The sequence below is a fragment of the Pyrus communis genome, chromosome 16 (assembly GCF_041283825.1).
Source record: "Pyrus communis isolate YQ-2024b chromosome 16, ASM4128382v1, whole genome shotgun sequence".
Lineage (NCBI taxonomy): Eukaryota > Viridiplantae > Streptophyta > Magnoliopsida > Rosales > Rosaceae > Pyrus > Pyrus communis.
Genome location: NC_142580.1, coordinates 15230136 through 15254115, shown reverse-complemented (window position 1 = coordinate 15254115; position 23980 = coordinate 15230136). Strand labels below are relative to the sequence as shown.

The following is a 23980-nucleotide window of genomic DNA, read 5'->3' as shown; positions in this document are numbered from 1 at the left end:
TAGGGTGAGGCCATGATCCTTAGCAAGAATATGTAGTTTCTTTTTAGTTTTCTTATGAATTTATGCATGCAAGTTTTGGATTGTTAATCACTGTGCTTTAAACAATCTATTTGTCTTAGTGATTCCCGACCATTAGGATATTTAGAAAAGTAGTTTGATGCAATTTTGGCGGAGGCTGTCCCTGAAATTGACTAAGGCTTCTTGTGGTTAATATGTGGTTAATATGTGTAATCCTTTCTGTAACCAGAATAAAAATTCTTTAAGAACTTTATAATACTGAATTAGTTTTTGGAAATATTCTAGTCACTTTTCATGTTTTAGTCCAACGTATATTGATTAAATTTGAAAATTCCACGATTTTGACACCTTTGAAATTCTACGATTTTGACACCTTTGAAAATTCTACGATTTTAAAGCTCTCAGTCTACTCCTATGGGTATTTTACAAATATATATATATATATATATATATATATATATATATATTAGTAGAGCTATATCATTATTGGATCAGACAATTAGTTGTTAGGAAAAACGAAAGTTGATGAGAATCGAATCCACAAAAAAATACACATGCATGATTGTTTTTCATCACTGTTGTAAAATGACAACTGTAAAATAATTAAATTCCCACAACTAATTAGCATTTCTTTTGGTTGCCAAAAAAAAAATATGATAATAATCACATGGCAATATTCTTCAAAGATCCATCAAGACCAAAATGTGTTCGGTTTAATCTTCTTTGTGTGTGTGTGTGTGTGTGTGTATTTTTTTTTTCAAATTAAAACGATAACGATTTTAATATTATCAAGAATTTTGTACCATTTAATATAAAATTCCTCAAATTCCTGTAGTATAAGGATTTTGATATTGTTGCCCCAACCACCGCATTTCCGTTCTATTATTAATTTAATTTGAGCCTGAGCCCGAGGTCATAGTTTCACTGAGGGTGAAACCGCTTTTTCTTTAATCATCCAAGAAGATACCCTGGGTTAAATTTAGAGGTTCCTCGAACCAAAGAAAACTAGAAGGAAAATCTAAGGTCAACTTGGCCATTCTATAAGCCGCATCATTGGTGGAACGACTAATATGACAAATTTTGGAGGACCCAAAACCTCTTAGACTCTCCCGGACATCATCCAACCATAAATCCAAAGAGGAGGACCCTCACTTCAAACTTCCAACCCCCTTAACAACCTGCAAGGCATCACTCTCTAGAATAATGCATTGTAAATTCCGTTGCATAGCCTAGTAGAGACCCTTTCTCGCCGCTATCAATTCAAACCATAAAGAGATTATTGACATGCATTAGAGCATCTCCAGTGGAAACTCTAAATAAGGACAACCATTGTAATAAGGAGGCAGATTGTCTGCCCTCCTATTTGGGTGCTCTTCCCATCCCCTCCTATTTTGTGCGATCACGGTTAAGTCACGTCAATATTTTATATTGATTTTTTTTATAGAGATAATAAGACAAAAAATAATAAGAATATAAAATGTTGACATAGTTTAACCGTAACCGTACAAATAAGAAAGGATGAGAATGTCATTCAAATAAGAGGGTACTAGACAATCTGCCTTCTTATAATAAATAAGTACAAAAAACGACAAAATGAATATCTAATATCTAATCGGATCCAGAATATATGTACCCATATAAAAAGATTGCACAAGGACAACAATGAGTGGAAAATATGGCCCACAACCTTTTTAACGGAAGATGGGGTGATGGTATTTTATTATTTATATTTTACTTTTTAACGGATTCTAGGATGATGGGAGATTTTTTTTTTTTTTTTTTTTTTTTTCAAAAGATTCTAAAAATATGATAATGATATGGCCTTTAATTATATTTTTTTTATCCATTTCAACAAATTGGAGGAAGATGGTTATAACCTTTTAATATTTTTGTCGTGGTGATAACCTTCAATAATATAGTCATTTTAGTTACGCTTGTGAAAAAAAAAAATTAGTATCTAAATTAGTATTTTTTTGCTGAAATGTTCACAAAAATATTTTAAGTCAACGTAATGTGAAGTTAATTTAAAAAAATCAACATAAACAAAAAATTGCACTTAATCAAATTCTCACATAAAATTAGAATACGAGACGAACAAACTAACAAACGGATTATCAAACAAACATCAAATGAATATAAGTTTATTAACCGAAAATAAAGAATGACGGCTAAATCACATAAGACTACATTGTGATTGACTTACTATTCTATAAAGCTACAAAGTATCATATACACTAATATTTTCCAACAATATACACATATACATAAATCCTATTGAGATACCATTTTCAGAATATTGCTCGTGTTTTGTAAAATGTTGCTCATCATCTTCCATTCGTTTTGTTGATCTCAGAGAAGATTGTCATAGATATATATTGTTTGGATTCATTGGTAGCATAACTTTGCTCGGTGCTACTGGTTTCTAGATCAAGACTTTACTAATAAAATAAGGCTCACTTGTAGCTGCTCAAAAAAAGATTCGTTACGTTGATCTTAGAGAAGATTGTCACATATATATATATATATATATATTGTTGGATTCATTGGTAGCACAACTTTGCTCGGTACCACTAGTTTTGTCACCGTTGTCGTTGATAAAGGCAACATCATTGTCACCTTTACTTCCAATGCTTTTTTGATGAAGTTGCAGTGCAAACTCAAGCTCCCTACAACATCATTCATCGACGGTCGTTCGATTCCTTTATCATGTAAGCAACTTATAGCAATCTCAACGAACTTGTTCAAGCACTCGACGTCAATCTTACCCTTCACATTTGGGTCAATGATTTGGTCAAGTGTCCCGTCTTCATGACAACTCTTGGCCCACTCAGCGAGGTTGGTTTGCCTAGTCTCAACCGTCTGCAGCAGAGCTGGCCTCACATACAATATCTCCCACAAAACCATTCCAAATGAGTACACATCAGACTTCTTAGTTAGCTTTTAACGTAGGAAGTATTCCGGGTCTAGATACCCGAAACCACCCTTCACCACCGTGCTGATGTGTGTTTTGGACGTGTTGGTCATAACCATTTTTGACAACCCAAAATCCAAAGCCTTGGCCACCATTTTCTCATCCAATAACATGTTTGAGCTCTTAACATCTCGGTGAATAATGGAGCCCTTGGCACCACTGTGAATAATGGAGCTCTTAACAACCATATTGCTCTCCATTTCTCTCTGTCAATGATTAGTCTGTTTTATGATGCATGACGTTATCTCCCAATTTACCAAAGCGTATTATTTATACATCAATATATGGCAAGGATGCAAGAATTGGAATGAGGCTTTTATTAAAAGTCAAGAGTGGAAAAGAGTGATGAAAGACTTGATAGGAGTCTTGAACACGGTAGCCTTGACCTGCATCTAGGACCGTTTGCTTATATGTTGGGCGATTGGTTATCGTAACTTTGTTGAATAAATTTTTCAATGCGCTCGGTGCTCGGAATACCAGGTGGTACATCACATGTCATTATACAAGTGGAGGAACACGTATAAAATCACAAGTGCTATACTATCTCGTATTCCGGGCATACCGAATAATTTCCCAACTTTGTGTGCTTGCAATTTACATTCCCATGCCAATGAACAGGAGCTAGAGTGGAAAGTTTTGAACCTTCTAAAGTTAGTTTTGAATCTCGTTTTTAATAACGTTATTTAATGCAAAAATCTGACACATTTGATGATATATTTTTAATGTAGAGGAGTCCCACTAATGTATGTGGTATTCACCTATATATTACAAGTATAAGAGCAAATATGTTAATTTTTAATGTCTAAATAACATCACTCTTATGTTAGATATGAAAATAAAAATTCTTTAAGAACTTTATAATACTGAATTAGTTTTTGGAAATATGCTAGTCACTTTTCATGTTTTTGTCCAACAACGTATATTGATTAAATTTGAAAATTCCACGATTTTGACACCTTTGAAAATTCTACGATTTTAAAGCTCTCAGTCGACTCTTATGGGTATTTTACAAAGAGATACATATATATATATATATATATATATATATAATATTAGTAGAGCTAAATCGTTATTGGGTTGGACAATTAGTTGTTAGAGAAAACAAAAGCTGGTGAGAATTGAATCCACAAAAAAAAAAAAAAACAGGATTGTTTTTCATTAAGGGTGGGCACGGGCCGGGCTAGGCCCAATTTGGAGGAACCGGACCGGATCCGTTTTAAAATGTAACGGGGCAAGGTGGGGTGGATAATGAAATTTCTAAACCTAGAACCGATCCTAACCCGGCTTGTTTTAAACGGGCCAGTTCGAACCAGGTTCGCGGATCTAATTGTAATTTTTTTTTTTAATTTTTGTATAGAGGATGAAATAATGGAGAAGTATATGGAAAAATTAATCTTCTAGTCTAAACATGAATCTTTTATCCAAGCATCCAACACTTAAAAACAACAAACTTGAAATGAATCAGATGGAAAAATTAACACACACGGCTAAAGATTAATTCGTTAAATAAAAGTGTAAAACAAATAGAGAAGTAGCCTATTCTTATTTTGCATGTTGCAGTAATTGTGTTTTACTGGTGTAGCAGAGCAATGAAAACGCCAAACACAGATTTCCAGTGATAAAGCTCTTTGTCCTGTCTATTGGATCTAAAACCTATACATAGTCTGCATACTTCTCTTTACATCTCCACCCATTTTCTTCTCCATAACTCTGTCATATCTTCTCCAATAGCACAAAATCTAAATATTCAAAATTCATACACTAGCAGCAAACCAAATTCGAAACTCATACACAAGCAGCAAATCAAGAACCCAAAGTCCCAAAATCTAGAAAACCCTAATTTATTGTTCAATCCTAATCCCAAAAATTGAATACCTTTTGAGAGACAGACCGTTAGGTGGATGTTGGAGTTGAGAGGAGTTGGTGGTGGTGGTGGTCAGAGTCAACTTCAGAAGGGAGGGAGCTCAGATATCGAGATTCGAGAGGGATGAGAGTCAGTTAGTTTGAGAGAGAGAGAGAGAGAGAGAGAAAGAGGAGAGTCACTGAGTCTCAGAATCAACGATTATATTCGAGAGGGAGAACTGAGCTGTGGAGATTCAGTCTAGGAGGGAGAGATTGAGAAACAGAAAAAGTGAACTGACATAACTGTGTGTGTGAATTGTATGTGTATGTCATGCCCCAGACCCGGGGTAAACAGGAAAAACTCAAACCCGAATCCGGCGCGCAAGCTAGAAAAATTAAATTAAATAAAAGGAAAGTGAAACTGGTTGAGAAAATATGAAATTCCTCTTATAACAAGAAATCGATAATTCTTTACAAGACTAAAATAATTTAAAGGAAATTGACACGGGTTGGAAAAATAAACTCCTCTTATTAAAATAACTCCATAATCCTTACAGGATGTACAAAAATAATAAATTATAATCCTTAAACTTCTCCTTAATCACAACCTCAGCTCTTCTAACACCTATCTTGCCAAATAACACATGTCTTGCCAAATAACTCATCTGTAAAATAATAGGTGAGGGTTGAGCAACAACCAACATCGCTCAGTAGGGACATAACCTTATCACAGTAATTGACAATATTAAATTAAGTGTCATGAAATCATATAGCCAAATATCAAATCATTATTGCTAATAATGCATGAATGCAATGCAACCTCTTCAATTACCCCCGTTAATTTATATAATAAAACACGCGGACCTGCACGTCCCATACCATGCATTTTACCTCTGCAGTGGTGGTTCAAATGTTCTAATATACAAATTAACCCCTTGTAACTCAATCATCCCGATTTCCCCTTTTGTAGTCATCTTGCCAAAACCCTTCGTCGCCAGTCCCAATTACCCTTAAACAATCTGTGCACTGTGGGCTCACCTGAGACCTGGTACCTGCTAAGAGTTTGGCTCAACTACACAAAAGATCCTTTCCAACTACCTTCATTTCCAATTCTTTCTCAACACTGAAACTCTAATCACATAACACATCATGAATGATGCACAATTAATCTCATTTCATATTCCACATATTATCACCAATGAAACACCACTCCAACAACAGTTCACAATTACAACTCTATGAACATTCGAATCAAGCAATGATACACATATAACCAATTATCATCCAACCCCAATCAGTCAATCAATATTAACAATAATATAACACTTCACGAAATTTAAGAAGATCAATCTCTGTAAAGGTCTACCGTATTTCCCCTACCTGGATTTCAAAGCATTGCTCTGAGATAATAACACAAGAAACCACAACTGTTATAAGCTCCTATTCACAAGTATAAGAAAATTACCAAATGCCTTATATGAATTTTAATACTAATCAACATACTTAAAACTCATCAGTTCCACGCTACTCAATTCAAAAGTCATTTGGTTGACTATAATGTTGTACAAAATAGTTTCGTATATAGCAAACATGTATAGTGCTTATTCAAAAGTCTTTTGCCTTAAAAACCATTCAAGTAGTATGTATATATTAAATTGTACATAAAACCATTTACCAACATGCTTATTCATTTAACAATAGACACACATCCATACATATACATATATATGCAGTACATGCTTTGACTCTTCTCTTTGCAACAGAGCAGCATCCAAGTCTCCTAAAGTTCAGTGCCTTTCAAAGAGTAGGAATCAACATGGTATTGTTATGTAACATGCAAAATACAAAACATAAGAGGCTATCACTAAAGAACAACATGAATAGAAAGACTTTTCTATAAAACTAAATCAGCAGTATGAACGAATTCAAATACATATGCATAACGATGCCCAACAACCCCTTTTTAGTTTAGATACAAACATTTATAATTTATTAATAACATACAAAGATATGAGACAAATAACTAAGACGAAAACCTAGAAATGAAAACTTTTTAAACTTGAGAGAGAGTAAACCCCGATAGAAAACGTTTCACCTACCCAGCGAAGAAAACCGAGGCAATAACATTCTATTTATAGGAGAGGGAAGTCGGCACAGAGGAAGGTGAGATCAGACCAAGCAAACTTATGCCGCCTAAAAGCTATTGATAGGAATCATGTAAAAGCCCTTTAATTGGCTATGGTTTTGGTCCAATTAGAATAGAACAAACAACTTAATAAAATAATGTAAAAGGAAAGAAAATGAATAATATGAATATATAGTTCAAATACTACCGTAATGGTGTACTGAACTTATTTGGTTCAAAATAATAGTAAATTAGAGTACAGAAAAATAAAATAAAGGAATTAACGATTAAATAAGACGTAATACAAAATTTTTTGAAATTAATAAGTATATACAACACATAATTATATATAATTATTTTTGAAAATACAGGTCCTCACAGTATGTGTGTGAGAATTGTATGTGTGTGTGAGAATTGAACGGTGAAGAATTAATCTCCATTATTAGACGGTGGGTACGGTTCGGGTGGGGGCCTCATGTCCTCAGAAATTTGTACCCACCGCGCCCCACCATTCATGCAGACCCAATTCGTCTCATCCCGTTTTTGTGTATAAAATATAGGGAACTTTAACGAAAAGTTCTCGGTACTATTCACTTTAACGAAAAACCACATTTTTATACTAAAAAGTCAATCTTGGTACTATTCATTTTACCCTTTATTTTGTCCTTAGTGTTAAAACTCAAAGTTGTCAAACCATTTTCATTAGTTTTCCTTAAAATATATGGAACCGCCTCGAACCCGGCTCGAACCGCTAGGACCCGCCCCCCTCCCCCGGGTCCAAGATCCATTTGCCCACCCCTATTTTTCATCACTCTGATAAAATGACACAACTGCAAAATAATTAAATTCCCACAATTAATTAGCAATTCTTTTGGTTGCTAAAAAAAAAAAAACGCATGACAATATTCAAGACCAAAAAGTGTTCGGTTTAATCTTCTTTGTGTATTGTTGAGATTATGATATGTATTAGAACATCTTTACTAGAGTCTGTAAATAGGGCCAATCCCCATAATAAATAGGTATAAAATAAATATAGGGACTAAACAAATTTCTAATGAATCGAAAAGTGAATTACTAAAGTATAAGAAATTACCGAATACATAATGTATGTACTCATATATAGGGACTGCATAGGAACACAATGAGTGGAAAATGTGGCCTTGCATCTACATACTCCACATTTTCAAATTCCAACAGCACAAACTGGTTATCAAATGGAGCATCTGCTATTGCTGGTGAGGAGTACTCGAATGGTGCATTGGAAGAGCCATGAAACAGTTTAAGCACTAGTGAGCTCCCCAAGTTACTTGGATGCAATGGATCTTGCATACTTGCTTAGATTGTGATGTTTGTGGAAATTGAAGCCAAATTTTGAATAGCAGTCTGTCGGTTTAGTCCACTTTCCACTGTGATATAATATGATAGGAGAAATTATGTGATGACATTTGTTTTAGTACGAAGAAGAGTGCCTTGTATATGACATTCTTGACCATATTTTCAATGATAATTCTGAATCTCATCAAAGTTGATTTTGTTTCCAAATTCTTATTGTTTGCTGAACTTATATTACATATATACGAAAACCCAATCCAAGCCTTGTTAATTACGATGGCTAAAGTCTGTTGCAGTTTTCATAATGTGATTCAAAATTTGAAACATTTCATGTATGAATTCAAAAGTCAGTTGACAATAATGTTTCATAGTTCCGTTCTCTGTTCTCTGTTGGCTGCTTGCTGCATCTTTCGGCTTCCATTGTTGTTGATGTTGCATCTGAGTGTCACCCAATGTCATATAGGTCTGATGTTGCATCTAAGTATCACCCAATGTCATATAGGTTGAAAATCAGAGTAGTGACAAACAAACTAACCATATGAACAAACAGATGAACAAACGAATATCAAATGAATATAATTTTATTAACCGAAAATAAAGAATGAAGCCTACAAATCATAGAGGATTACATTGTGATTGACTTATTATTCTATAGAGCAACAAAGTATCATATATATATATATATATATATATATATATATATATATATATATAGAAAACTAACATAACCCTAATAGGCAAGGAAACGAAACTCTGTTATTAGGGGCAATCCCCAAAAAACCAAACATTAAAATAAACCTAAATACTAATATTTTCCAACAATATACACATATACATAAGTCCTATCGAGATTCATTTTCAGAATATTGCTCACATTTTGTAAAATTTTGCTCATCATCGTCCATTCGTGTCGTTGATCTCAGAGAAGATTGTCACAGATATATGTTGTTTGGATTCATTGGTAGAACAACTTTGCTCGGTACTACTAGTTTGGTTGCCGCGGTCATTAGTAAAGGCAACTCCATTGTCACCCTCACTTCCAATGCTCTTTTGATGAAGCTGCAGTGCAAACTCAAGGCCTCTCACAACATCATTCATCGACGGTCGTTCGATTCCTTTATCATGTAAGCAACTTATAGCAATCTCAACAAACTTGTTCAAGCACTCGACTTCAATCTGACCTTTCACATTTGGGTCAATGATTTGGTCAAGTGTTTCGTCTCTATGACAACTCTTGGCCCACTCAGCGAGGCTAATTTGCCTAGTCTCCACCGTATGCAGCAAAGCTGGCCTCCCACATAATACCTCCCACAAAACCACTCCAAATGAGTACACATCAGACTTCTCAGTCAGCTGTTGACGTCGAAAGTAATCCGGGTCTAGATACCCGAAACTACCTTTCACCATGGTGCTGATGTGTGTTTTGGACGTGTTGATCGTGCCCATTTTTGACAACCCGAAATCTGAAACCTTGGCCACCATTTTCTCATCCAATAAAATATTTGTGCTCTTAATATCACGATGAATAATGGAGCCATTGGCACCACTGTGAAGGTAGTGCAATCCTCGCGTTGCACCAATACAAATTTGGAGTCGTTGTTCCCAAGGAAGAGGTTTAAGGTTACCAGTACGATACAGATGGTCACCGAGAGTGCCGTGTGCCATGTAATCGTAAACTAAGATCATTTCGCCATTATCGGAGCAGTAACCAATGAGTGAAACCAAATGGCGGTGGCGGAGTTGGGAAAGCAACTTGATTTCCGTCTTGAACTCATGGGCCCCCTGTGATGATTCCGGTCTCAGTCGTTTGATAGCAACAGGAGTGACACCACCGTCAATGCACCCTTTGTACACATTGCCAAACCCGCCAACACCAATAACGAAAGTATCCTTGAAGTTTTGGGTGGCGGCTTTAATCTCAGCCAATGAAAAGTAACGACACAAATAAGACGATAAAGGTGATCCCAGAGTCTCTGTTGACTTTTTCTTCCCATGGTTGGAGCTGAAGGACTTGACTTTTCCTCGTGGATGGAAAATCTCTAGAAGAAGAGGCAAAACAATCTCTAAGATTGGAGAGAGAACAAGTATGCCAAAAACTACACCAAAGATGATGAGCACTATTCTTGACAGTGGCAATCCTCGAGAAGCATTGGATACGGTGACGGTTAGCTTCATGCCTGCCTGGCAGTGACTGCTAAAACTGCATATGTAGTAGTGGTTGCCTGCGGAGGTGAGTGTGATGTTTGTTGGGCCAATTGTGAGGGATGAGCCAATTCGTTCTTCTTCGTTGCATGAGTGGAATGATGCCCTTGTTACTTGAACAACGTTTTGTTGACCGGTGATGAAGTTGAAAACTGGCATAGAGAGTTATTGAAATTTTGTGAGTAAAAAAAAAAAAAGGTTATTTAGCTTTAAACTTTACTAATATAATATGGCCAAATTTTACTTTTAACTTAATTAATGAGGTATAATTATTTGAGAAAATACTTGTCTCCTTCCAATTGAGAAGTATACTTTCATCATACAAACATCATAGCTGATTATTGGCTTTATCACTTGTCTCTTCGCACACGCTTGCCTATATGACAATTAGCTTTTTTTTACTGTTTTATATATATATTTTTATTTTACTTATTTAGATATTATTTTTAAACAATACCTTTTAAATAAATATATATAGATAATCTAAAGAGCATCTTGCAAAAAGTTTGGGTATTATGAAGTTTAAAGGGTACTTTTATTTTATTTTTTTTAATTTTTCTGTTTTATTTTCCTTTGCGTCTACAGTTTGTTAAGAATATTTAAACAACTTTTAGGGTTGTATGTTATTCAGTTTATCATATTTTTAGTCAGAAAATCGTGAGTTGCTCTCAAACTTCTAGAGTTCCATTATTCTTTCAAGAGAGACCGTTTGTAATCCCTTCTATCTACAACTTACGTTGTTTCATTACATATGTAAGGAATTTTTGGGTGATGCTACAGGCACTAAATTTGTAGACAAAATTTTGAAAACTAAAGGACATAGAAGTTAATGATCGATTTACTATTTAAACGTTGATAAGCGTGCTCATTTCTATTAGTGACATATCATTTAGTTTGTAAATTTTGTCTTCGGATTTAGTCTATCTAGCATTACCCGGATTTTTTTTATCCCTTCTATGTACAACTTCCGGGTTTGAAACTAATAAAATAATTTAAAGGAGAGAGAGGTTTGTTTCAAACCCGGGATTGATAAGTAGAAACCTAACACCTTATTACTAGGATATTAGACCACAAGCATCTACAAGGAATATAATGAGTCAATACAGCAACGTGTTTATAGCATATAATGAGAAATCACAATATGATATATATCTTGTTCATGAATTCTAAATTATAATACGAGTGAACATCGTGTTTATAGGATGAGTACAAAATCTTACTGAGTGTATCACCAATTCTGAAATTGTTAGTAGCAGCCCAATTTACATATTCTTGTGCCCCAGATACTGGAATAGTCCAACCCATGTTATCTCCCACCACATGCACTTTTTGTGTTGCCACACTTTGCACAAACATTGCCACAAATACACCAAAAGTAACAACCATATTGCTCTCCATTTCTCTTTGTCGATGATCAGTCTGTTTAATGATGAATGATTTGATCTCCTACTTAACCAAACTGTATTGTTTATATGTCAATATATGGCAAGGATGCATGGATTGGAACGAGGCTTTCATCAAAAGTCAAGAGTGGAAAAGAGTGATGAAAGACTTGATGGGAGACTTGAACGCGGTAGCCTAGACTTACAAATGGAGGAACACTTATAAATCACATGTTGTTGAATATTTTAATATTATATTAATATATTTGTGCGGAAGAAGTTGGGTATTTGCCCAACAGTTACTCCTCATCAAATGAAAGCAATGTGACTTTTCAACTTTGCTAAAAGTCATGCCTGACTAGTGCATAGTTTACTAACAGACATAACCTTTGGTAATTGATGCTTTGCTTCAGACATGCGTATTGGGCATATTGCTGTAATATTAATTCAGTTGTATTCCACAGCGAGAAGGCATATCCAAAACCAAAGGATGTATCCCATACTGAGAAGGCATATCCAAAACCAACCTATAAATTGGTAGAAGAGAAATTCATTCAGAAATTTGTTGTTCACATAATTTCTTTACTCTTTCTTCTCTCTCCATCACATTCATACAATTTCTTTTTATTTATTTCTAAGGGAATACAATTCGGTTTTGCTAATCGAATATTTCATACTTTGTTATATCCTGGAAATGATTTGCCAATAACCCTTTAGTAAACTTATTCGAGTAGGGGCAAATAACACTTTAAGGAAACGATTCAAGTCGTACCTCAAAGTCATCATTCAAATTATTCTCTATATTTCTACATTTACATTAACAATCTTAAAGTGTTATTTTTGTCTTGGATAACAAGTCTGATAACATGGCTTTGAAGATTATCAATCAAGATGTCTACAAGCTAGACAAATTTGATGGATCAAATTTCACCCGATGGAAGGACAATATGCATTTTATGCTTACTATTCTAAATGTCATATGTGTTGAACTCGAAATTGGAGCCTATTTGTGAACCAAGTAACAAAGACACAGACTAAATAGTTGTTGATCAAAAGAAGCGTGAAGAAGATGAATTGGTATGTAGAGGACACATCTTGGGCACATTATCTGATCACTTATATGACTTGTACGCCCACATTCAATCTTCAAAGGAAATTTGGGAAGCACTTGAACACAAGTACACAACGGAGAAAAAAAGTACCGATTAATTTTTAATGTTCAAATATTATAAGTTCACTATGTTTGATAACAAACCCATCATAGACCAAATTCATGAATTATTGGTCTTGGTCTCAAAGCTTCATGAACTTAAAATAGTTATTCCGGATCCTATGATAGTTGGGACTATTATGGAAAAATTACCACAAACATGGAATAATTATAGAAAAAAACTTCTACACATGGTGGAAGATATTAGTTTGGAGAATTTGCAAAAGGGAATTCAAATTGAACAAGAAACTTAAAATCGTGATAACGATTTTGCAAATCAAGACTCCTCGAAAGTTCACATTGTCGATGGAAACAAATACAAAATGAACTTCAAAGTCAAAATTGACAAAGGGAAGTTTAAGAAGACCAATTCCAACAACAATCAAAAGAATACAAATGTTATCTGCTACCATTGTGGAAAGAAAGGCCATTACATTCATGATTGTAGATACAGAAAAGCAAGTGAGGAATATGCCAATAAGACCAATAACGCAAATATGGTGGAAAATTCTGGAATTCATAACATAGTTGCAATGGTATCAATGATGCATCTTGGCATGATTATCGAACTGAATATAGCAACGGCAATAAAATCATCCAATTGATGGCTCGACTCAGGGGCTACTATATATATACATGTGTGCAATGATAAGGCACAATTCTAGACATATGAAGCATCAACAGACAATCAACAGGTTTTAATGGGGAATCATAATTCCGCCAAAGTTCTAGAAAAATGAATCGTTGAACTTCAGTTTACTTCTAGAAAGAAATTGACGTTGCTTAATATACTACATGTTCCAGAAATTAGAAAGAATCTTGTGTCTGCAAATTTGTTATGTAAGAACGGTACAACGACTGTTATAGAGTCCGACAAGTTAATAATGTCGAAAAATGGGATGTTTGTTGGGAATGGATATTCTTGTGATGAGATGTTCAAATTAAGTATTAATAATAAAGTGAATTCTTTTGCTTATATTGTTGAATCTTCCTCTCATTTATGGCATTTACGTTTAGCGCATGTAAATTTTAGATCTTTAAAATACAAGCACACACTTGGTTTAATTGCTTGCAATGATGTTTACAATGATAAATGTGAAACATGTATTCAAGCGAAAATGACCAAGAAACTTTTTCTAACTGCCGAAAGAAACACAAATTTATTAGACTTAATACATTTTGACATATGTGAATTTAATGGTGTTTTAACAAGAGGAGGAAAATGATATTTTATCACATTTATAGATGATTGTTCTAAGTTCACTTATGTTTATTTACTGTCTAATAAAGATGAAGCTTTTAAGTGTTTTAAGCGCTATAAGGCTGAAGTTGAAAACCAAAAGGGAAGGAAAATTAAATGCCTTCGTAGTGATAGAGGTGGTGAATATTTTTCACATGAATTTGATATCTTTTGTGAAGAGTATGGTGTTGTACATCAAAGAACTGCACCCTATACACCACAACAAAATGGTTTGGCAGAAAGAAGAAATAGGACACTCACTGAAATGATTAATTTTATAATAATCAATGCAAATACTCCTAAATATTTATGGGGAGAAGCATTGTTTACTGCATGTCATATACACAATAGAATTACATCTACAAAGACACATGTGTCACCATAAGAAATTTGGAAAGGAAGAAAATACAATACAGATGAGTCTATTCAGACATTTAAAGTCAGGCTGGTTGCCACGGGTTTTAAGCAGAAAAGGGGAATGGACTATTTCGATACATATGCACCAGTAGCTAGGCTCACTTCAATTAGAATATTGTTTGCATTGGCATCTTTATATAATTTGCATGTGCATCGAATGGATGTGAAAACAACATTTATAAATGGTGATTTGGATGAAGAAGTCTACATAGAACAACCAGAAGGGTTTGTTCTCCCTGGGAATGAAAATAAAGTTCCTAAATTAGTAAAGTTGTTATATGGATTGAAGCAAGCACCAAAACAATGGCATGAAAAGTTTGATTTTGTCATTTTATCATATAGATTTAGACATAACAATGCTGATAAATGCATATACTCTAAATTCACAAATGATTATGGTGTTGTTATATGTTTATATGTCGACGACTTGCTAATTTTTGGTACAAACATGAAAGGTGTGTATGAAATTAAAGAGTATCTAAATTCAAAATTTAAGATGAGGACTTGAATGAAGTAGATACTATCTTGGGAATTAAAGTAACGAAGCATAGTAGGGGTTATGCTTTGTGTCAATCACATTATATAGAAAAATTGCTTCTTAAGTTTAAGCATCTACAAATAAAAGAAGCAAACACTCCTTATGACCCTAGTGAAACTTTGCTTAATAATTCTGGTAGGTCCATTGGACAGCTTGAGTATGCTAGTGTAATCGGAATTTTGATGTATGCCATGCATTGTACTAGGCCAGATATCGCAGTTGCAGTAAGCAAACTTTCTAGATACTCTAGTCATCCAGGTACTGCTTATTGGAAAGCAAAAATAGAATTTTTGGTTATCTTAAAAGAACTATTAACCTGAGTTTAACTTACTCTGAGTTTCCAGCATTACTTGAAGGATATCCAGATGCAAGTTGGCTAACAAGTGCTAATGATAATGAGTCTAGATCAAGGTGAATTTTTACAATTGCTGGAGGACCAATTTCTTTGGCTTCGAAGAAGTAAACATGTATAGCACATTCAACTATGGAATATGAATTTATAGCATTAGCGACAGTAGGTAAAAAAGCGGAATGGATTAGAAATTTGTTATTGGAAATAGAGTTGTGGCCACAACCAATGCCATCCATTTCTTTATACTACGATAGTGAGGCTACTTTGTCTAGAGCATACAATAAGATATACAATAGAAAGTCTAGACATATTAGTTTGAGACATGAATATGTCAAGCAATTAATAACTGATGGAGTTATTAATATTATTTATGTTAAATCAAGTAATAACTTGGCGGATCCATTAACGAAAACACTTTCAAGAGCTTTGGTAGTTAGTACATCTAGTGAAATGGGGCTAAAACCTTTTACTGAAAATTAGCCACCAAAAATGGTAACGTGACTTTGTCTAGAACATCACTAGTTTAAAAGTTTAATGGGTAATAACAAGTTATTGATAAGTGGTTGTGAAAGCATTGAAAATTAATATATACCTTATTCCAAAATGATTAGTGCAAGATTGCTACGTTTAGGAGGATGAATCTTATCTCTTAATGAGGTTATTTGTGTTATGCCTATAGTAGCAGAGACATGAGAATGAACCAAGAGTTATGTTTTCTATTGTAAATGTTCATGAAACCAGGATGAAGCAGAAGGCCATAATAGTGCTTAATTAGTTCAGAAATTTCTTTAAGGAAATAAGACATAGTCATGTGTGTAGTGATTCTGGTTTTAACATAAGAATAGTTGGTTTAAACTTAGGTCACCATCACATTCGTTATAACTTTAAATTACTCATACTAATTAAAGGTTTAATTCGAAAGACACATTTATTGTATGAATGACTATTTTGGTATGCTTGTGATTAATTATAAGGAGAAAATTCTTATATGTCATTTATTATATATTTTTAAAATATGGGAGGACTGTTGAATATTGTAATAATATATTAATATATTCGTGTGGAAGAAGTTGGGTATTTGCCCAACGGTTACTCTTCATCAAATTAAAGCAATGTGACTTTTCAACTTTGCTAAAAGACATGTCTGACTAGTGCATAGTTTACTAACAGAAATAACCTTTGGTAATTGATGTTTTGCATCAGACATGCGTATTGGGCATATTACTGTAATATTAATTCAGTTGTATCTCATGGCGAGAAGGCATACCCAAAATCAAAGGATGTATCCCATGCCGAGAAGGCATATACAAAACCAAAGGATATGTCTAATGGGCGCAATCTCTCCTATGTATTGGTAAATTGGTTGAAGAGAATTTCATTTAGAAATTTGTTATATACACAATTTCTTTGCTCTCTCTTCTATCTCCATCACATTCATACAATTTCTTTCTAGTTATTTCTAAGGGAATACAATTCGGTTTTGCTAATCGAATATTCCATATTTCATTATATCCTAGAAGTGATTTGTCAAGAACCCTTTAACAAACTCATTCGAGTGAGGGCAAATAACACTTTAAGGAAACGATTCAAGTCGTACCTCAAAATCATCATTCAGATTATTCTCTATATTTCTACATTTACATTAACACATGTGGTATACTATCTCGTATTCTGGGCACACCGAATAATTTCTCAACTTTGTGTGCTTGCTATTTACATTCCCATGCCAATGGACAGGAGCCAGAGTGGAAAGTTTTGAACCTTCTAAAGTTAATTCTGAATCTCATTTTTAATAACGTTATTTAACACAAAAATCTAACGCACTTGATGATATATTTTTAATGTAGATGAGTCCCACTAATATATGTGGCATTCACCTATGTATTAGAAGTATAAGAGCAAATATGTTAATTTTCTATGTCTAAACAACATCACTCTTATGTTAGATATGAAAATAAAAATTCTTTAAGAACTTTATAATACCGAATTAGTTTTTGGAAATATGCTAGTGACTTTTCATGTTTTAGTCCAACAACGTATATTGATTAAATTTGAAAATTCCACGATTTTAACACCTTTGAAAATTCTACGATTTTAAGCTCTCAGTCTACTCTTATGGGTATTTTACAGATATATATATATATATATATATATATAATATTAGTAGAGCTATATTGTTATTGGGTTGGATAATTAGTTGTTAAAAAAAACAGAAGCCAGTGAGAATCGAATTCACAAAAGAATACACATGCATGATTGTTTTTTTTTATCACTATGATAAAATGACAAGTGCAAAATAATTAAACTCCCACAATTAATTAGCAATTCTTTTGGTTCCCAAAAAAAAAAAAAAGCACATGACAATATTCTTTGAAGATCAATCAAGACCAAGAAGTGTTCAGTTTAATCTTCGGCCTTGTTTGTCAGTCCGTATAAAGGATCGGATATGATAGTTAATACGGTTTTGGATGTTTAGTGCAATTATGTACTAAATAGTACTCGTATTACTTATACTGAGTCAACTCGGTTCGAAAGAAAATCAAGATGCTGTCATCTTCTTCTTCCTCTTTCACTCCACGGCCTTCGCCCTCCTCTTCAGTTCCTCGTCGTGGTACCCGCACAGGTTCGCATGTCTTTTGTTCTGCGGTTTGTAGAATGCTTTGTTAAAGGGTTGGAGGAAATTGGTTGCAGAACTTTTGTTCTGCGATTTGTAATTTGGGGATTTTTTGTCGAAGTAATTCGGGAAATTTACATTAGCATAGTTTTTGTTAACCATTTGATGTCATAATGCTTTGTTTTTCGATTTGTATTGTTGAGATTATGATATGTATTAGAGCATCTTTAGTGGAGTGTGTAAATAAGGCCAATTATCATAATAAATAGGTATAAAATAAATATAGAGACCAAACGAATCTCTAATGAATTGGAAAGGGAGTTCCTAAAGTATAAGAATTTACTGAATACATAATGTATGTACTCTGTACTCATATATAGGAACTGCATAGGGACACAATAAATGAAAAATGTGGCCCACCACCTTGAATGCTGCTGTGCTGCTGGAAGGCTACTTGCCTAACACGATTATTGCTGGACTCGCCTGACAATCCCAGCAAAATGATTTTTTTTTTCTCCACAGATTCAAGGAAGATGGGGTGATGGTATTTTATTATGGAAATTGTTATTGGTACTCTAACAAGCCCTGATTGGGCTGCCACGGATTCTAGTAAAATTCTTATTTTACATATTAAACTTTTTATATTTAAAAAGAAAAATATACTTGTGAAAAGTGTAAAATGAAATTTTTAGAGTGTCAATAATACTTCACTTTTATTATATATATGGATAAATTACACTTTACCACCTCAAGTTTAGGGTCGATTCAATTGCTTACAACATCTTTAAAACATTTCATTTTCATACCTCAAGTACTATTTTATTTCAATATAATACATCCGTTACATTTTTTGTCCATTGATCCATTAAGAGCTAGCGTGATTGCCACATTTGTGCCATGTGTGTGACGACCCGTCCCAAATTATTATATAATTTTTCTCCCCAAGTGTGTAAAGTGACGAATATGCCCTCGTTGGCTTGGTGATGTGGATGCACATATGTAGTTTTAAATTATTTCCTCGCCGTTGTAATTAAATCATACTTGACATCACAAGCATGTCGACGCGAGTTAGGGTCAAATCGGATTTCTAACGAAAATGTTACGACGATTAAAGATCGAGATTGGGTAGAAATATAGTTTTGAGTTGCCTATTACTTATTCACCAATCATTTTAGTTCCTATATTCTTAAGCCAATCAGATTTGGGTTGTTTTGTTTTCCTTGGGCCAACTAGAACCTAACTTTCTCTCTCTTCCTCACGGCAGCCCAATCAGGGCTTGTGATCATTTTCTTTTGACCAATCCTGTGCGTGCGCGCACACACACACACCCACACACGTACGCATCATTCTTCTCTCCCTCACCTTCTCGAACTTTCCTCGTCCGTACACCATAGCACCCATACACCCAACCATCATCAATTCACACGGATTGAGCTTTTGAAGACCACCTTCGTGTTCCTTGCGAGCTTAGGAACCTAGCTGTACCCTTAGTTTGAAGAACGGATTATGGGAACTCGAGAAATCATAACTTCCGACGAGGTGAAGTTTGCTCTGTCATGATCCTGACATGATTTCAAGGTTTTAAGGCTTAGTAAGGTACCCACTCAACTTCTCTAACATATTGGAACAATTTTAGAGTGGATTGGACGTCGGAATAGTTGAGTTCTTGAAGTTCTAATTTTGGTCGGTTTTTCCAAGGATAATTCTAACCATTTTCCGTTAGATTTTGGACCTCTAATAGGTATGGTTGTGTTCTACTCTTCACGACCTTCAAATCCATATAAGTTTCATGGATTTTGATTGAGAATTGAAGAGGATATTAAACTTTGAAATTTTTCCAAAAATAGCGAGTACAGACGGCGGTCGGCGGCGGAATTGCGGCGAGTCACTAGAGAAGAAGAGGAATATTCCATCAACTTTGACGGAATATACTGACAGCGTCAAGTAACTCCATTAGTGTTTAACAGAATATTCTACTATTTTAACGGAATATTCCCTAACGCCGTTAGGAATTTCATTAGTGTGCCAGGCACGTGCTTGCGCTTAAGGGGGCGTGTGACGTCCAAAAATTATTCTAAAAATATAGGGGTGTTCGTGTTGTCGAGTAGATCATTTTAGTATATTCAAACGCCCCATTTAAGTAACGTATGAGAAGTTATTCCTTGGGTTTATGTATGTGCTTTAAAATTAATGAAAAATTAGTTATTTCACATATAGGTGAAACGTACCTCGAGGACGAGCGTGGACAAGCGAGATTGGGGGGGCTACGATCCTGCTACTTATAAGTGAGTGGGCATTTGCTTTATATATATATATATGTATATGTATGTATGTATATATACACATCATGGTTTCCAGAACATTTTTAAAATGATTTATGCTTTAAATGCCATGTCGAAAATGAGTTACATTTTAAGTATTGCATTATTATAAATCGTGAATTATATTGTTTGATGCTGCAGAGGCTCAGGTAAGCTTTAGGTGAGTATATTGTGATGGTATTGGTTGCATTACACATTGTTATGCATAGATGCATTTAGAGCTCATTATTGTTGCACCCGGGTGTTAGTGCTCCCGCCCAAGGTTAGGGCATAGTCTTTCACGTGATGTTCACCTCCCGCACCGTACGCACACCTTGGATCTAAGTTTGGTGCTAGCCTTGTCGTACATACCACAATAGGTGATTCCTACTCATAGGTGACCCGCAATTATTTGCACAGCCTTCATGTGATCGTAGCACTTGAGTGTACATATTTACACCCAGCCCTGTCATACAGACCACAATAGGTGGTTCCAACTCGTGTGCTAGCATATACTGATGAGCTATGGGTCTTGATGCAGGAGGCAGGCCTTGAAGAAAACAATTTGAAACCATTAATATGGTTTGGAATAACAAAGGTTTTGTATTTTAATTATTGGGAATTTGTTAAGTTATTTTGGAAGTTGTAAAGGTGTTGCAGAAACCTAAGGTCAATTAATTTGTAAACCCTTATAAATATTGTACTAGGAAGTCTTGAATGGAAGACTGGAATGAATTAAAATATATTTTGCTTTGTGCAATTAAAGTGAGTGATTTCTCATTCCCCAATCAAGCATTTGGCTTGGTCGTGTGAGTGAATCCACGATTAGCGACGTGAGCAAGCTCCGTTGCCCCTGGTTGAACAAATCCCAGGTTATCTATTCCACTCTCCTCGATACCCTTGGTTCTGTCCTACATCAGGTCTAGTCATACAGGTCACATTAGGTGACTCCGACTAGCATACTACTTTATATTGATTTCACCTGGCTTACATCTTTTAGTGCGGAAACGTTATGACATGGCATACTTCGGTTTTTGTTTTTGGGCCTTGTGCATTGGTATTCGTATGTATATACATAGTATTATTTTCTGGAAACTATACGGGTTTTATAGTGAGGGGATATTATGTTCAGAAAAGAACGAATAAACACTACAAGTGAAGACAAGCGAGCGCAAGAAGCTAAGGATGAACGAGTCCCTGATGCAGTTACTGCTGAAGCTGGACTTGATGCTTGGGGTAGACCCCGCGGTGAGGGAAAAGATGAGAAAGGTAAGTCGTCAGATCATGGGGCTGCAGGAGATCGTGGACCTTCCCCTTGGATTCAGTCTTGTAGATGATCTCTAGGTAAAAGAGGAGGAGTTTCTGGACGGTGTGGTCCTCGGAGGGGACGACGTAGCGGATGATAGTGATGAAGAGGTGAGGGATGGTGTTGTCGTTGAGGAGGAGCATGATGGCTGGTGATGAAGAGGTGGGGGATGATCTTGGCAAATTTGAAATGGGGAAAGTCGAATATGAATCGGAGAAACCATCCCTCCTCAATAATATATAGTCATTTTAGTTATGTTTTTTTGTGAAGGAAAAAATTAGTATCTAAATATTTTAAGTCAACATAATATGAAATTAATTAAAAAAATAAACATGAACAAAAAATTGTATCTAATCAAATTGTCACATAAAATCGCAAAAATCTCAAATTGAAGAATTAAACCATAAGGAGTAAGGTCTCTTCTATTGAAAATAATATTATTTTAGAGATATAAAGATTTCCTTAGTGTGACATCCCACATCGCCCAGGGGAGTGGATCCTGTAAGCCTTATATGTATATTCTCATCTCTACCTAGCACGAGGCCTTTTGAGAGCTCACTGGCTTTGGATTCCATCAGAACTTTGAAGTTAAGCAAGTAGCGCGCGAGAGCAATCCCATGATGGGTGACCCACTGGGAAGTTCTCGTGTGAGTTCCCAGAAACAAAACCGTGAGGGCGTGGTCGGGGCCCAAAGCGGACAATATCGTGCTATGGTGGAGTCGAGCCCGGGATGTGGTGGGGGCCCGGGCTGGGATGTGACAATTTGATATCAGAGCCTAACCTTGGTTGTGTGTGTGCTGACGAGGACGTTGGACCCTTAAGGGGGTTGGATTGTGACATCCTACATGGATCCTGTAAGCCATGTATGTATATTCCTATCGTCTTGCTGCCATAGCTCACTAACTCTTTTTTTTACTTATGGCCTGGTTTTATGGTTTGAACTTTCAGTCACTCACTTAAAAGAGTTAATTACATTAATATCTTTTGAGGTTTTTTGAGTTTTTACAAAACCCCTTCAGGTTTGAAATATTACACAAACATTTATTCAGGTTTTAATTCACTTGCACAAATACCCATTTGGTCGAAAATATGCCTATAAAAAGACAACCATACCCGTTAATTACTTAACAAAATTAAAAACTTTTATAAATCAATAAAAAAAGAATATCAAATTAAGAATTACACATAATATTAAAAATTAAATTACAAGTTTTGTGTAATTCAACCCTCTTGTCTCTCTCTTAACCCAATTCTCTGCCATTAACAAAGAGTGAGAGTTTAGTTCAATGGACCCAAAAGACAAGAGCCACCCGAAGTCTCCACCAACTTCGGCTAAATTTGACCTGAAACTAATTGGGTTATCGGCATTTCGACCGAAAATGTCGGAACCGTTGCTGGGTTCTCAGCCGATTCCTTCGTTCACTTCTCCTATAATAGATTTCAAAGCCTTCTCTTCTGTAAACCCATTGGGTGCTTTTGACTTCATTGAAAAGGTTTCAATTCCAACGTCATCTATGGGCAGCGGCGATGCCAACATGGTTGTTCCGCCGCAGCCTTTGGAATGTCTGTAGGGCATTCCGGTTCCTCCGTTTCTGTCCAAGACTTTCAATTTGGTAGAGGGCCCATCGCTCAATTCGATCATATCGTGGTTCACATGCTAGTTTTATTTTTTTATTGTTTTGTTTAATTCTTAATTTAATTTTCTGTTTTAATTGATTTATAAAAGTTTTTTATTTTTTTAAAGTAATTAATTAAAAGGGTATGATTGTCTTTTTCATAGGCAGATTTTTAACCAAAGGGATATTTGTAAAGGTGAATTAAAACATGAATGGGTGTTTGTACAACGTTTCAAATCTGAGGAAGTTTTGTGAAAACTCAAAAAACTTCAGAGGATGTTAGTATAATTAACCGCTCACTTAAATAAAGGTCACAGATCTGCTGTTCCTGAATTTGTATATCCTTTTTGTCTCCTTTGTAATTTTTTGAGATACGTCCCTTAACTTAACTTTTTTATAATCAAAATTAAAAATTGAAGAGAAAAACAACGACAAGAGAGATCGTCTCATGTCGGCTGCGACTCCTTTCCTCACGGCCAACTAAGCTCTTTTCTCCTTTCTCTAGTGAAGCCGCA

General features: G+C 35.0%; 1 pseudogene; it reads right to left on the bottom strand.

Moving 5' to 3' along the window:
• Positions 1-9175: 9175 nt before the first annotated feature.
• On the bottom strand, positions 9176-10594 carry LOC137714125 (receptor-like protein kinase FERONIA pseudogene; annotated as a pseudogene).
• Between the last annotated feature and the right edge of the window lie 13386 nt (positions 10595-23980).